The sequence below is a fragment of the Trichosurus vulpecula genome, chromosome 3, assembly GCF_011100635.1.
Source record: "Trichosurus vulpecula isolate mTriVul1 chromosome 3, mTriVul1.pri, whole genome shotgun sequence".
Classification (NCBI taxonomy): domain Eukaryota; kingdom Metazoa; phylum Chordata; class Mammalia; order Diprotodontia; family Phalangeridae; genus Trichosurus; species Trichosurus vulpecula.
Genome location: NC_050575.1, coordinates 382539865 through 382552168, shown reverse-complemented (window position 1 = coordinate 382552168; position 12304 = coordinate 382539865). Strand labels below are relative to the sequence as shown.

Genomic DNA, 12304 nt, shown 5'->3' with positions numbered 1-12304 from the left:
GTGGGAGTAGTAAAGAAAGGACAAAAGAACTCTCTTTAAAATCAAATGAAAAGAAGGGGCCTTCTACTATGCCTAGAAAACAAATCCTAAAGAACTTTGGACCTGTTATTGTTAATTTTCTTCATTCACTCAAATACTCACATTGTGACTTGGCTCATTGTGACTTGGAAGCAGTAGATATATTGTGAAATGATTTTAACCACTAGCTTTCTGGAAAAAAAAATAAAAGGCACAAACTTTTAAGTTTAATCTGTATTATTAACATTTTTTTCGATCACTTTCTTAAGTCTAGATAACCAACAAAACAACAAATCAAGCTCTGGTTTGTAGTGTTCAATGATTTTGGAAGTATAAAAATTCACACTGAAAATTTAACCATCAGCTCTCAGGAAGGCATCCAAGCTGACTGCTTGCTACACATCCATCACTGTAGGTGACCCTGGTTTCTGGAAGGGGCTTCCAGGAAATCTGGCAGCTCTGGCTGGCTGGAGTGGTGGATGTAGTACCTACAGTGATGAAATCATAGATCCTTGGACTACATTTAAGTGAGCAATTTCAAGTTGGCAAGGTTGATGGAGTCCCTCATGTTATTGTTCAGTCGTGTCTGACTCTTCGTGACCCCTTTCAGAGTTTTCTTGGCAAAGATACTACAGTGGTTCACCATTTCCTTCTCCAGCTCATTTTACAGATGAGGAAAATGAGGCCGACAGGGTGAAGTGACTTGCCCAGGGTCACACAGCTAGTAAGTGCCTGAGGCCAGATTTGAACTCAGGGAGATCAGTTTTCCTAGCTACCCTTTATATAACAAGAAAGCAAATTTCCACAATTTTTTATTGGTGACATTAAAAATATAACAATAATAATAAAATACATTTTTGGTAATATAGATTTACTAATGAAAAGAAGAGATTTTCAGGGGGTGACATTTTAAGATTTTTAGGGAGTAACATTTTGCTTAATTGAGGTTCAAAGTTAGTGTTCCTTTTCCTCACAACTGATTTCAAACGTTTATCTGTTAATGTTGATCTGTAATGAGATTTTAGGTATTTTATCTTTGAGAATATCTTTCCATGCTGATAGGTACAGCTAAATATGGATATCAATTCAGGATCATAGGGTTGTAATTGAGCTTGGAAGACATTCTTGATATTTGCCTTAACATAGTACATTCGTTACATTGCAGATGAATCACTTCCACTTGAAGTCATTGACTATTAGATCATAGTCTTGAGGACAGGTTTTCAAGTTCAGAAAAATGTCAATCTTAGCCCTGAGCGCAAAAAAAATTTGTAATTAAACTTTTGTTCCTCTAATTTTCTTGCTTTTAATTGGTATTCACTGGTAATTTTAAAAAAATGTCATGGTAAAGCAATGCACCTGGCAGTCAAAGAACTGCCCAGTTCTAACCATCAGTATAATTTGTTATGTGCCAAGCAGTAGGTGGTATTGAGAGACCACATATCAGACCCAATTATCAATTCTGCCATGATAGCAGCAAATTCGCCACAGACAAAAAGTAGCCACAGGTAATATGTGCATGGCTATGTTCAAACAAAACTTTATTTTAAAAAACCATCTTAAATTATTTATTTATTTTAACTATATTTTTAAATTTTGAAAACCATTTTTAGCTTGCAGGTCTATAGGCCATCGTTAGCTGACCCCTGCTCTAAGGAGGGAACAAAGTAGACCTTTATACGACCACTAGATGGCTCTCAGTTTGTCCCCTATGAGCGTAATAGGGTGTTAGAATTTTGCTTCTGGAAAGCCTACTTCTGACTTGTCCTAGCTACATACAGTAAATTACAACTTCCCTTGGAGAGTTTTCTAAGATTTGTCTACTAAGTTGTTGATGGGCTGACCATAAAGTGAAAAAGTCCAGTGTATTTTAATTTGTTTTTTTTGGTAAAGAAAAGTCTTGCATTCTGGCCCCCTTTGCCCTCTCTACTAGAACTGAAAACTTTTAGGTCAAGCTTGTTCATCATAGAGAGTTCTTGTATTTCTTGAAAAATAAGTTCCTAATTAATAAGAGAAATGCATATCAAAATACCTTCAGGGTTTCACTCAATACCAAACAAGCTGGCAAAGATGACAAAAGATAGGAAGTCTACGTTGGAGGGGTTGTGACAAGAAAGGTACTTACTAATACCCTGTCGGTTGAGCTTGGAAGCAGGCCAACAATTCTGGAAAGCAATTTGAAATTATGCTGAAAAAGTGAATAAAATATCCATGCCCTCTGATCCAGAGAGCCTAGCTAGGCTTGAGGTCAAAGACAAAAGAATCCCAGACTCACCAAAATATTTATTGTAGCACCTTCTATGGTAACAAAAAAAATTGGAAATAAAATAGTTGTCCATCAATTGCGAATGGCTAAACAAATTGATTCCAATGGAATATTATTATGCCTAAGAAATGAAGAATATAAAAGATACAGAGAAGCCAAGAAGACAAACTAAAATAATGTGAAGTATTCAGAACCAGGAAAACAATACCTAATGATTATGACAAATAATAACAAGAATGAAAAAAGCCCTAAGTAGCAGAGCATGGAAGAAACATGAAAAAAAAGTACTTTTCTCCCTTATTTGCAGAGGTGGAGACAATGGGTGTACAACATTGCATAGAATATCTCACACAGTTGATGTCACTTGATTTTGCTGGGCTTCTGGCACCCACCCCCTTTTTTCTTTTTTCCTTTTAGTTATGGGTGTGTTCCACATGTAGGGTGAGGGATAGATTTAGAAATATAGATGATGTAAAAAGAAGATATGATCATCTTAAAAGAGGCTGATTTCTAGAAGTATAGTAGAAAGTGAGGTGAATTTGGAGCCAGAGGACTTGAGTTCAAATCCTCATTCTGCTGAGTGTCCTCGGGCAAAGAATAGAGTGAGTTTATTGGGTTGTAAAAGAAAAGCGCTTTATAAACTACAAATGTATTTTCCACTATACATGATAACCTTTCGGGTTTGGTGACACCTTTCTCAAAAATGTTTTTAAATGTATAAAGTAAAACACATTAGATTACAAAGAGAAAAAATATTGAAAGTTATCAAAATACATATTTTTTAAAAACCCACAAGTTCGTGGGTCCTAGATAGAGAATGTTTAACCTAGATATTATCTAGACAGATTGCTCAGTGATAGAGTTCTGGGCTTGGAGTCTGGAAGACCTGAGTTCAAATTTGCCCTCAGACACTTACTATCTGTGCGACTCTGGGCAAGTCACTTAACCTCATTTTGCCTCAGTTTCCTACACTGTAAAATAGGGAAAATAACAGGATCTACCTAAGCAGGGTTGTCGAATCTGACACGAGACGCTGAATTCGTCTAGTACAGTTCCAGGCACAAAAGTAGGTGCTTTTATAAATGCTTACTCCCCTCCCACGCCTGATAGGTTACTTTAGATTGTAAGACCCAGGAGGGGAAGCACCCTATCTGTATCTCACAGAACTCCTAGCACACAATTAGCTTTCAATAAACGTCAAATGAACAATGAGTTGAGATCTCAATCAAGGCAGCTACACCTCCCGTAGGGTCTCACTTTATACTACAACAACTTAACTAGCACGTGGGAAAATAAGGCAGGGACTACAATTCCCAGGAGGCTGTGCATCCCCTCCCCTCACTCCCTCCCCCACCGGACGAGCCCATTTGTGGCAGCAGCCTTTACTAAAATAAATTTTAAAATAAATCTGGCTCCACCAGCTCCTATAATCTTTTAAAAGATGACCTCTAGTCACTTCACATATGTACTTACTGGAAGGCGGGGGCTAAAGGAGTGGAAGGAGCCTCAGTGAAAATAGGCCGTATCCTTCCTCCCCTCAAAATTTCTTCCTAGTGAGTCCTCCGTCCTGCCTTCCGTTACCAGTCCGAGCCTGAACTCCCCCGCTCCCTCCCCACCTGCGGCTTGTTTAGCCTGTTAGACCCACCCTCAGCACACTTCCATTGGCTATGGTCTCCCTCGGATCCCGCCTCCTAATCGTTTCCCCTCCAATGAGAGCGAATGACCGTCCGTCAGAGGCGTCTCCAGGTAACGAGGGGCGGGGAGCGGTGTATGGGTCACGCAGTCTGTCCCGTGGCGCCTGGAGGGGCGGCTGCATGGGGCGAGGAGGGCCCCCGTGGCCCGGCGCCGCCGTCAGGGACGGAAAGCCGAACACCGGAGCGCGGGCGCCGCTGGCCGGGCCCGAGGACTCCGCTTGAGGCTTCAGGTGGGCTGGGGCTTCTCCCGACCGGCTCCTCAGGTCGGGCTCTTGAATATTAATGAGACCTTATGGTTATTCATTAGGGAGTCTGGGGCTGGTCGTGGATTGAGGGGGGGGGGTACCATCCATCGGCAGTCGGGAAAGGGGGGGTACCCCTGCCTGCCTTGACCTTACCCATGCGGGGAAGGAGAGGCCCGGGGAGGCAGATGAACCAGAGCCTCAAGTTGGTGCAATGAACAGAAGGGTACATTTGAAATGAGAGAGAGAGAGAGGTCTTGGGTTCGAGTTCTGCGCCTGGGAGCAAATCGCTTAGTTTAGCGGCACGTATTAAGACCACAGCTATTTAATAAACGCCTACTGTGATATAATAATAGCTAGCACTTATACTGCAATTTAAAGTTTGCAAAGCGCTTTGCAAACATCGCAACTATGCTGGGAGGTGGATCCTTATTATTATCTCTTTTTATAGATAAGGAAACTTGAGGCCCAGGTCCGTCCTAGTTAATAAGTGCCCTGAGATCTAGGCCTAGTGGGTGAATCGTTTGCTTTACCAAATAATTTGCTGTAGTATATTTTAAAGTATTTACCTTGTGCATAGACTTTTGAATATTTTAAATCTTATTAAATTTAATTTTAAAAATTATTTAACATTATTATTATTTTTTAACATTCATTTTAAAAAAGTTTTGAGTTCCTCCCCTACTCATTGAGAAGGCAAGCAATATGATCTCAATTATACGGTGAAAATATATGTGTGTGTGTGTGTGTGTGTGTGTGTGTATATACACACACACACACATATATATATATACATATATATATATGTATATATATATATATATATACTTTTAAGATGAAGGGAGGTAGGTGTGTGCCTGTATCACCTTTTGCAAAAGTTTGAGAATGCCAACAAACCACCTCTGATTATTTACATGTAGTACAGATAGAACAGCCTACTGAGGATGTGGACAGGAAGTAAAATTAGGAGTCCCCTGTCCTAGAGACACAGCGATACGCACGGGCTAGAAGATCTTGCTAGAAGTAATTAGGGAGCAGGTAAAGATTAGTTTGGCAGGACACTATCAGTAACAAAAAGAAGCATTTATCAATTACGTATGTGCTAGGTGCTGAGGACGCAAAGACACCGGTGAAAAAGAGCCCTTATTCTCAAAGAGCTTATCTGTTATTGGGAGTATTATTGCATTTATACCGACAGCTAAGTACAAGATAATTTGGCTGGAAACGTTTGTGAGGTGGGTGATTTGAAATAGAAAGGGACTTTCAGTCACCCAGATTTGAAACCCCAGAAGCATCTCCGCCCTTTCCCTCTCTCTCACCACCCGTCTCTAGTCGTTCAGTTGCCAGGTCTTGCCTGTTCTCCCTTGGCATCATTTTTCACCATTAGCTGTGTGGCACCACCTTAGTTCAGCCTCTCTCTCTAGGCCCTCCCTTCTAATCTGTTATCCATGCAGCTATGACAGTGATGTTCTCCAAGTGCAGGTCTGTTCATGTCACTCCCTTGCTCAGAATGCTTCAGTGACTATTTGCCTCCAAGATAAAATACAAATTCTCAGGTTTGGCATTTAAAGCTTTTCACAATCTGACTTCCAGGTGTATTTCCTGGTACTATCCTGAACAAACTCTTATTTTCCTTCAGATTGACCTATTTGCTCTCCCCCTCAGAAGTGCTTTTGTTCTGGCTGTTCCCTGTGCCAGGAATGCTCCTCCCCCCTCCCTCCCCCCCTCTTTGGAATCCTTTGGTCTGTCCAAGGCTTGATTCTGATACCATCTCCTACTATGGACTTCACCATCAAGGGGGATACCTCCCCCCCACCAACGCCAGAATTACCTTTGTGATAACTTTCCAGGGTATTTGTACCTTCCCCCAAGACAGCATAAGCACCTCGAGGGTAGAGAAGGTTTTAATTTTTGTCTGTGTCCCCAGTGCCATAAGTAGGTGCTCTAGAAAATGAAGGCTTATTGAATTGTTGAAAAGGAATATAATCTATTGCCCTTTCTCCTTCTCACATTCAGCTAAAGCCAATGAGCATTCACCTTCAGTAGTTGGTGCTCAAGAAAATTTGGCTTGTCCTGATAACCATTTTAGGAAGTGCCCCCCCCCCCTCTCAATTGCATAGCTGTCAAATTGTTTGAAATTGAAGGTGTTGAATTTCCTGATAAAACTTAAGATCTGACTCTTTTCTTTTCCTCCCTGTAAATTACTTATCTCTCTGGACCCTTTCCCTCTGGTCAGATCACTTACTGATTCCTGCCCTACAGTCTCCAGGCCGGCAATACTTAGCCTGATGTTTTGCTGTTGTGACATACGTTAAAGTCTGCTGCTTTAGGAATTAATGTTGCAAGTACTTCCTTTTACACTTTGCCCTGAGTCTCTGATGCCGCCTTGAACCTGTCCCCCAGTGGCTTTCTGCCCAGGTTTCTTGGTCTCAGGCCCCTTTTCCTGGCCTGTTGACAATTTCCCAGTCCACTGACCTGTCCATTTGGTACTTATTTGAAATCTAGTTCACTGGAGGGGAAGCATGGTGTGTAGGGTGTTTGTTTTAAGGAGACCTTGCATTCAATCTCACTTCTGCCTCAGAACCTCAGTTTCCCAAGCTGTAAAATGAGGGAGTCACATTCCATGACCTTGATGTTCTACCTTCAAGCTCTAAAAGTGTGATTTGTTTTCAAAGAATGAAGGAGCCTTGTTTATATTATAACCAGTAGGCCAAGTCTTTGTTTAGGAAGAGAATGAGTGGGAGGTGGAGCCCCAAGTTTTGCTAACACCTTTGAGCAGACTTGGCATAATTATTTTGAAATTCTGCAAGCCTTGCATTGGACAGGACTCTCATTTAAGATAGTGGCAGCTTGAGTCCGGAGGGACCTGGGTTTGAGTCTTGCTTTGGAGATATCTAGTGTCATGCCCAATACCAGCAGTGACAAAATAAAATAATGAAGTATGTGGACTTTTACGATAAATCTTACAACTTTTCAGATCTTTAAAAACTTTCTGTAACATGCTCTTTTTGCTGGAGTCACTTGTTTTGTGTGATTTGACATTGAGTTCACAAGATTTTGACATGCATTCCTCAATTCTTTATCGTGAAACCACAGTCATCACACTGGATATTAAGTGTACCTTTGACAAATAGTCCATTTTCCCAAGCTAGTCTTGATTATAACCCATTGGTTTTCAATGGAATTGAATCAGGTGAGTTCCCAGGCTATTGAAGCATATTTATCTCTGTCTCCTGGAGAAATTGGTTAACATTTGGTGACATGTGCATAGATTGTAATATTCTCTCTCCATTTGGGAATGTTTATAATTCTGGAACAGTCTGTTAATATTGGAGTTCATAATTCCTCAGTAGAGATCAGAAGTCCAGGCCCACTGAGGGTAAAAATTTACCAGGGTCACATTTTGGTTGGGTTTACAGTCTGAGGATGATGTCCAGCTTGTATTGGCTCACCTGGACTTTTTTATGAGTACAATTTTGGTAGAGACTTGAGTGAAAAGTGACCAGTTTCCCATACCCCATTTTTTATTGTATTGCCCATGACAAGTCGTGTTTTTTTTTCCCCATGGAAGGCTTAGAGCCTTAAAAAAAAACAGAAAAGCCAAAAAGCCTGGTTTTCTCATCCTTGAGACAATGTTAAGAAGCCTCATCTGTGACGATACCTCCAGCTGCCTGGGTCCTCCTAAGGTCTTGCTTGTTTTCTGAGCTTTAATTAGATTTTTTATCTGCAAGAGCTTTTTGTCACTTCTTGGTGGTTTTCCTTTCCTTTCTTTGTTCCAACTGATTTTTTTGATTTTTTTATGGTGAATTTGAAACCTTGAACTTGAATCTTTGAATCCCTTGACTTTTCCATACTGGCAGTTATGCAGTATTGCTCATGGTCAATGCTGTGTGCTTTTTAAGATCTAAGTGGAGGACAAAAATTCCCAGAGACTCTGGTCTGAGTCAAGAAATTGAGTATCTAATGTAAGGAATAGCAAGGAGACTAAGCCCTGGCTGGAAGAGGAGATGTCAGGGAATAAGTTGTAAGAGGCTTCTATTTCTAATGAGAAAACCTTAACAGTAATGCTGTTTCTAGGTCATACCTTTCTATGAAGCATTCAAATTATTTTAAAATTATTGTAGCCTATTGTAGCCTCCACCTATGGATGGAGGTGGCAGAATACATTAAAATATTAATAACCATCATCATGTCTGATTCTGCAGTACTCTTTCATCCTTCCCCAAACTATATGCAGTAACTTTTAAAATTAAAGAGCTCTCACACAAAATCAATATAGTTAGAATTGGGAGGCAGAGGGCGGGGGAAGCTAAGGATTGGGGGGAAATCGTATTTAATAACTTTACTAAAATCTTTAGGGACTTGCTAGAAACCTTTTAAGATTATTATTCATTTAGAATCATATAATATTTCATAGTTGGAAGGAGCCTTAGCCGCCACTAGCCATTCCTCTTCATTTTGGTAAAAGAATGCCTTGTACGAAATACCTGAAGAGTGTCCGTTCAACCCTTTATGGTAGATTTCCAGTAAGAAGAGAACCTGTTGTCTTCTGGGGTGATCTGTTTGAGTTTTGCATTGCTAGGAAGTTTTTCTTTATAGTAAGTCTAAGTTTGCTTCTAGTTCTGTCTTTTGGGGCCAACCATATGAAACTAGGGTGAAATGGCCATACCCTTTGACCCAGAGATTTTATTACTGGTAAATACAGCAGGGAGATGAAAGACAAAAAGAAAGGTCCCATATACACTAAAGTATTTATAGCATCACTTTTGCAGTGGCAAGAAACTGTGACCAAAATATGCGCTTATCATTTGGGAGATGGCTAAACACGTTGTGGAACATGAGTGTAATAGAATCTTCATGCCCATTAGAAATGATATGAAGAATTCAGAGAAGCATGAGAAAACTCAGATGAACTGATGCAGTCTTCATTCCTTTGCCTGCCCATCCCTGTGTTGAGAACATACAGCCTCCTTATCTCACCCTCAGAGATAGTCCCTCTCTTCCTTTGAGATGTAGCTCAGTTACTTACTATATGAAGCCTTTCCTGGTCTCCCCAAGTACTAGTCACATCCATCTCAAACTTTCTTTGTATCAGACAACTAGGTGGTACCATGGACATAGTGTTGGACTTTATGTCAGGAAGTCCTGAGTTCAGATATTGCCTTAATATACTTACTAGCTGTCTGACCTTGAGTAAGTCACTTAACCTGATTCAATCTCAGTTGTTTTTTCATTTGTAAAATGGGGCCAACAGGAGCTTCTACCTGCCAGTGTCATGAGCATGAAATGAGATGATGTAAAGCAGCTTGCAAACCTTAAAAAGCTCGGTTCTAGTTGTTAACTACTTTGTACTTCACGTTTATTAGCTTTATATTTATGCTGCATGGGTTGTTAGGTACACTTAGTTGACTCCCCCATTAGAATGTAAGCTAATTGCAAATAGCAATTGTTTTTATTCTTTGTACTCATATCCCTAGTTCCTGGCACATAAAAGGTGCTTAATAAATACTAATTTATTTTAGAAATCAGAACCAGCAAGACAATATATGCCACTATAAAAATTTAAACAAAAAAACTGAACCCTAAGTATTTAAAGTGACTAAGCTTGTCCCTGGAGAGGAGCTGAGAAAAGGCACCTCCTTCCTTCCTTTCATTGGAGAATTTGGGTACAAGGGGCAGGGAACGTGGCATGTGCTATGGTATGTGCTAGGTGTGCTTGATAGGTTGGTTGATTTTACCGATCTGCTGCTTTCTTTTAAAATCTTTATTACGAGGGCTGGATGGCTTGCTGGGCCCAGGAGGGACATATTCAAAAATGAATATGAGATAAAAACAAAAGACATCACTAAAAAGTTAGAGTAAAATAAAAATATGGCCTTAATATTTGGAATGACTGTACACATTGTAGAATATAAGCACAAGGAAGGTAAATATGAAGAAGTTAGAGAAACTATGGGAAGACTTCTATGAAGAGATACAAAGTGAAGAAAGCAAAGCATGACTGCAACAAGTAAATAGATATCAGGAGGCAACAGAAGTTGCCTTTTTGACTAGTTAATTTTGAGATCTTATCAGAATTAAAGGCCGTGTCCCTATTTTCTGTTAGCCTTCAGTTGTTTTAGGGAAATGGATTTTGTAGAGGGCTTGTTCTTATGTTCATTGGGAAGTGTCTTGTTTCAAAATAAATTGTTAATAAATGTCTTAAAAAAGTAAAACGCCAAATTTGCCGAAGTTGGTCATAATCACAGGGACTTTGAAGGCCAATTGATAACAATAATTTATTAAGCTTTCTTTGCCCTGGGGATACAAAGAAAAAAAATATGAGCCCTGCCCTCGAGGATCTTACAGTCTGAACAGAGGAAGCACCATAATGGTGAGAGCTAATAACCAACATACATAGCACCTGCTGTGCACCAATAACCCTGAGAGGAAGGTTCTGTTATTACCCCCATTTTACAGATGAAGAGACTGAGGCAAACAGAAGTTAAGTGACTTGCCCAGGGTCACCCATCTAATAAATGTCTAAGGCACAGTGTGAACTCAGGTCCTTCTGACTCCAGGCCCAGTATTCTGTCCAGTGTACCGCAACAAAATACATAAATATATGTATACAGCCGTGTATACATAATAAGATACAAACTAGATGTAAAGTCATTGTAGGAGGAAGACATTTGTAGCTCGTGAACTCAGGAAGTGCTTCATGTAGATGTTGGCATCTGAGCTGAGGACAGATGGAAACTAGCCAATAGAAGAGGTGGAGTTGAAGGGGAGTGCCTTCCATGTGCAGCCCAGGCCGTCCTGCAGAGAGCTGTGCGGGAGTAAAAAGAGAGAGAGAAGGCTGGTTTGGCCTGAAAAGGGAGGTGGGGGCCAGGTTATGAAAGGCTTTAAAGTCAAATCAAGTTGCTTGTGTTTGATCTTAAAGGTAATGGGGAGTCAGTGGAGTTTATTGCTACTTTAACCACAGCATGGTTAGATCTGCCGACTGTGCAGAGGAGTAAGAAGAGACAAGTCAGGGAGACTGATTAGGAGGGTACATGTAATATGATTGTTCGGTCTGGAGGTGTTGAGGGTTTGGCCTGAGTGTTGGGCATATGAGTGGAGAAAAAGGTTAGAGATTCGAAGGCTCTTTGTGTGCCTTGGACAAGTCATTTCACTTATCTGAGCCCCTGTTTACTTCTTTGTAAAGTGTACGGACAATGGTACATTATACACACTGCTGAGTTACGGTGGAAATGTGGCAAGTGCAGTGGAAGTATAAGCCCTATTATTTTTACTTTGGCATAGAAAATCACAGTGGGTTTTTTTTAAAGATACATTTCTTTTGCACAGACATGACCAATGCAACCAAGATTAGATGAAAAGCAGGAAATTTGGGGGGAAATTTTTACAGAAAGTATCTCTGATAAAGCCCTCATTTTCAAATATATAGAGAACTGAGTCATATTTATAGAAATAAGAGCCATTCCTCAATTGATAAATGGTCAAAGGATATGAACAGGCAGTTTTTAAAAGAAGAAATCAATCTATCTATAGTCATATGAAAAAATGCCCTAAATCACTATTGATTAGAGAAATGCAAATTAAAACAACTTTGAAGTACCACTCCACACCTATCAGATTGGCTAATGTGACAGAAAAGGAAAATGATAAATGTTGGAGGGGATGTGGGAAAAGTTGGTGGAGTTGTGAACTGATCAAACCATTCCAGAGAGCAGTTTGGCACTATGTCCAAAGGGCAATTTGATCCAGCAATACCACTACTAGGTCTCTGTTGCAAGATGATAAAAATAAAAGGAGGGAAGGACCCATTCGTACAAAAAAAAAATTTAGCAGCTCTTTTTGTTGTGGCAAAGAATTGGAAATTGAGGGGATGTCCATCATTGGGGAATGGCTGGACTAGTTGTGGTGTATGAGTGTAATGGAATACTGTTGTGCTAGAAGAAATGAGGAGCAGGATGATTTCAGAAAAACCTGGAATGACTTAGATGCTGAATGAAGTGAGCAGAACCAGGAGAACATTGTATGCAGTAACAGCAACATTGTGTGATGATCAACTGTGAATGACTTTACAACACAGTGATCCA

General features: G+C 40.2%; 1 protein-coding gene across 1 annotated transcript in view; it reads left to right on the top strand.

Annotated features, from left to right (window-relative positions):
- Nucleotides 1–4028: 4028 nt before the first annotated feature.
- MEAK7 (MTOR associated protein, eak-7 homolog) overlaps nucleotides 4029–12304 on the top strand; it is a 47916-nt gene continuing 39640 nt past the window's right edge. Inside the window, exon 1 of the mRNA XM_036750720.1 lies at nucleotides 4029–4208. The gene's annotated coding sequence lies outside the window, so the exon portion shown is untranslated. The remainder of the gene's footprint in view (nucleotides 4209–12304) is intronic.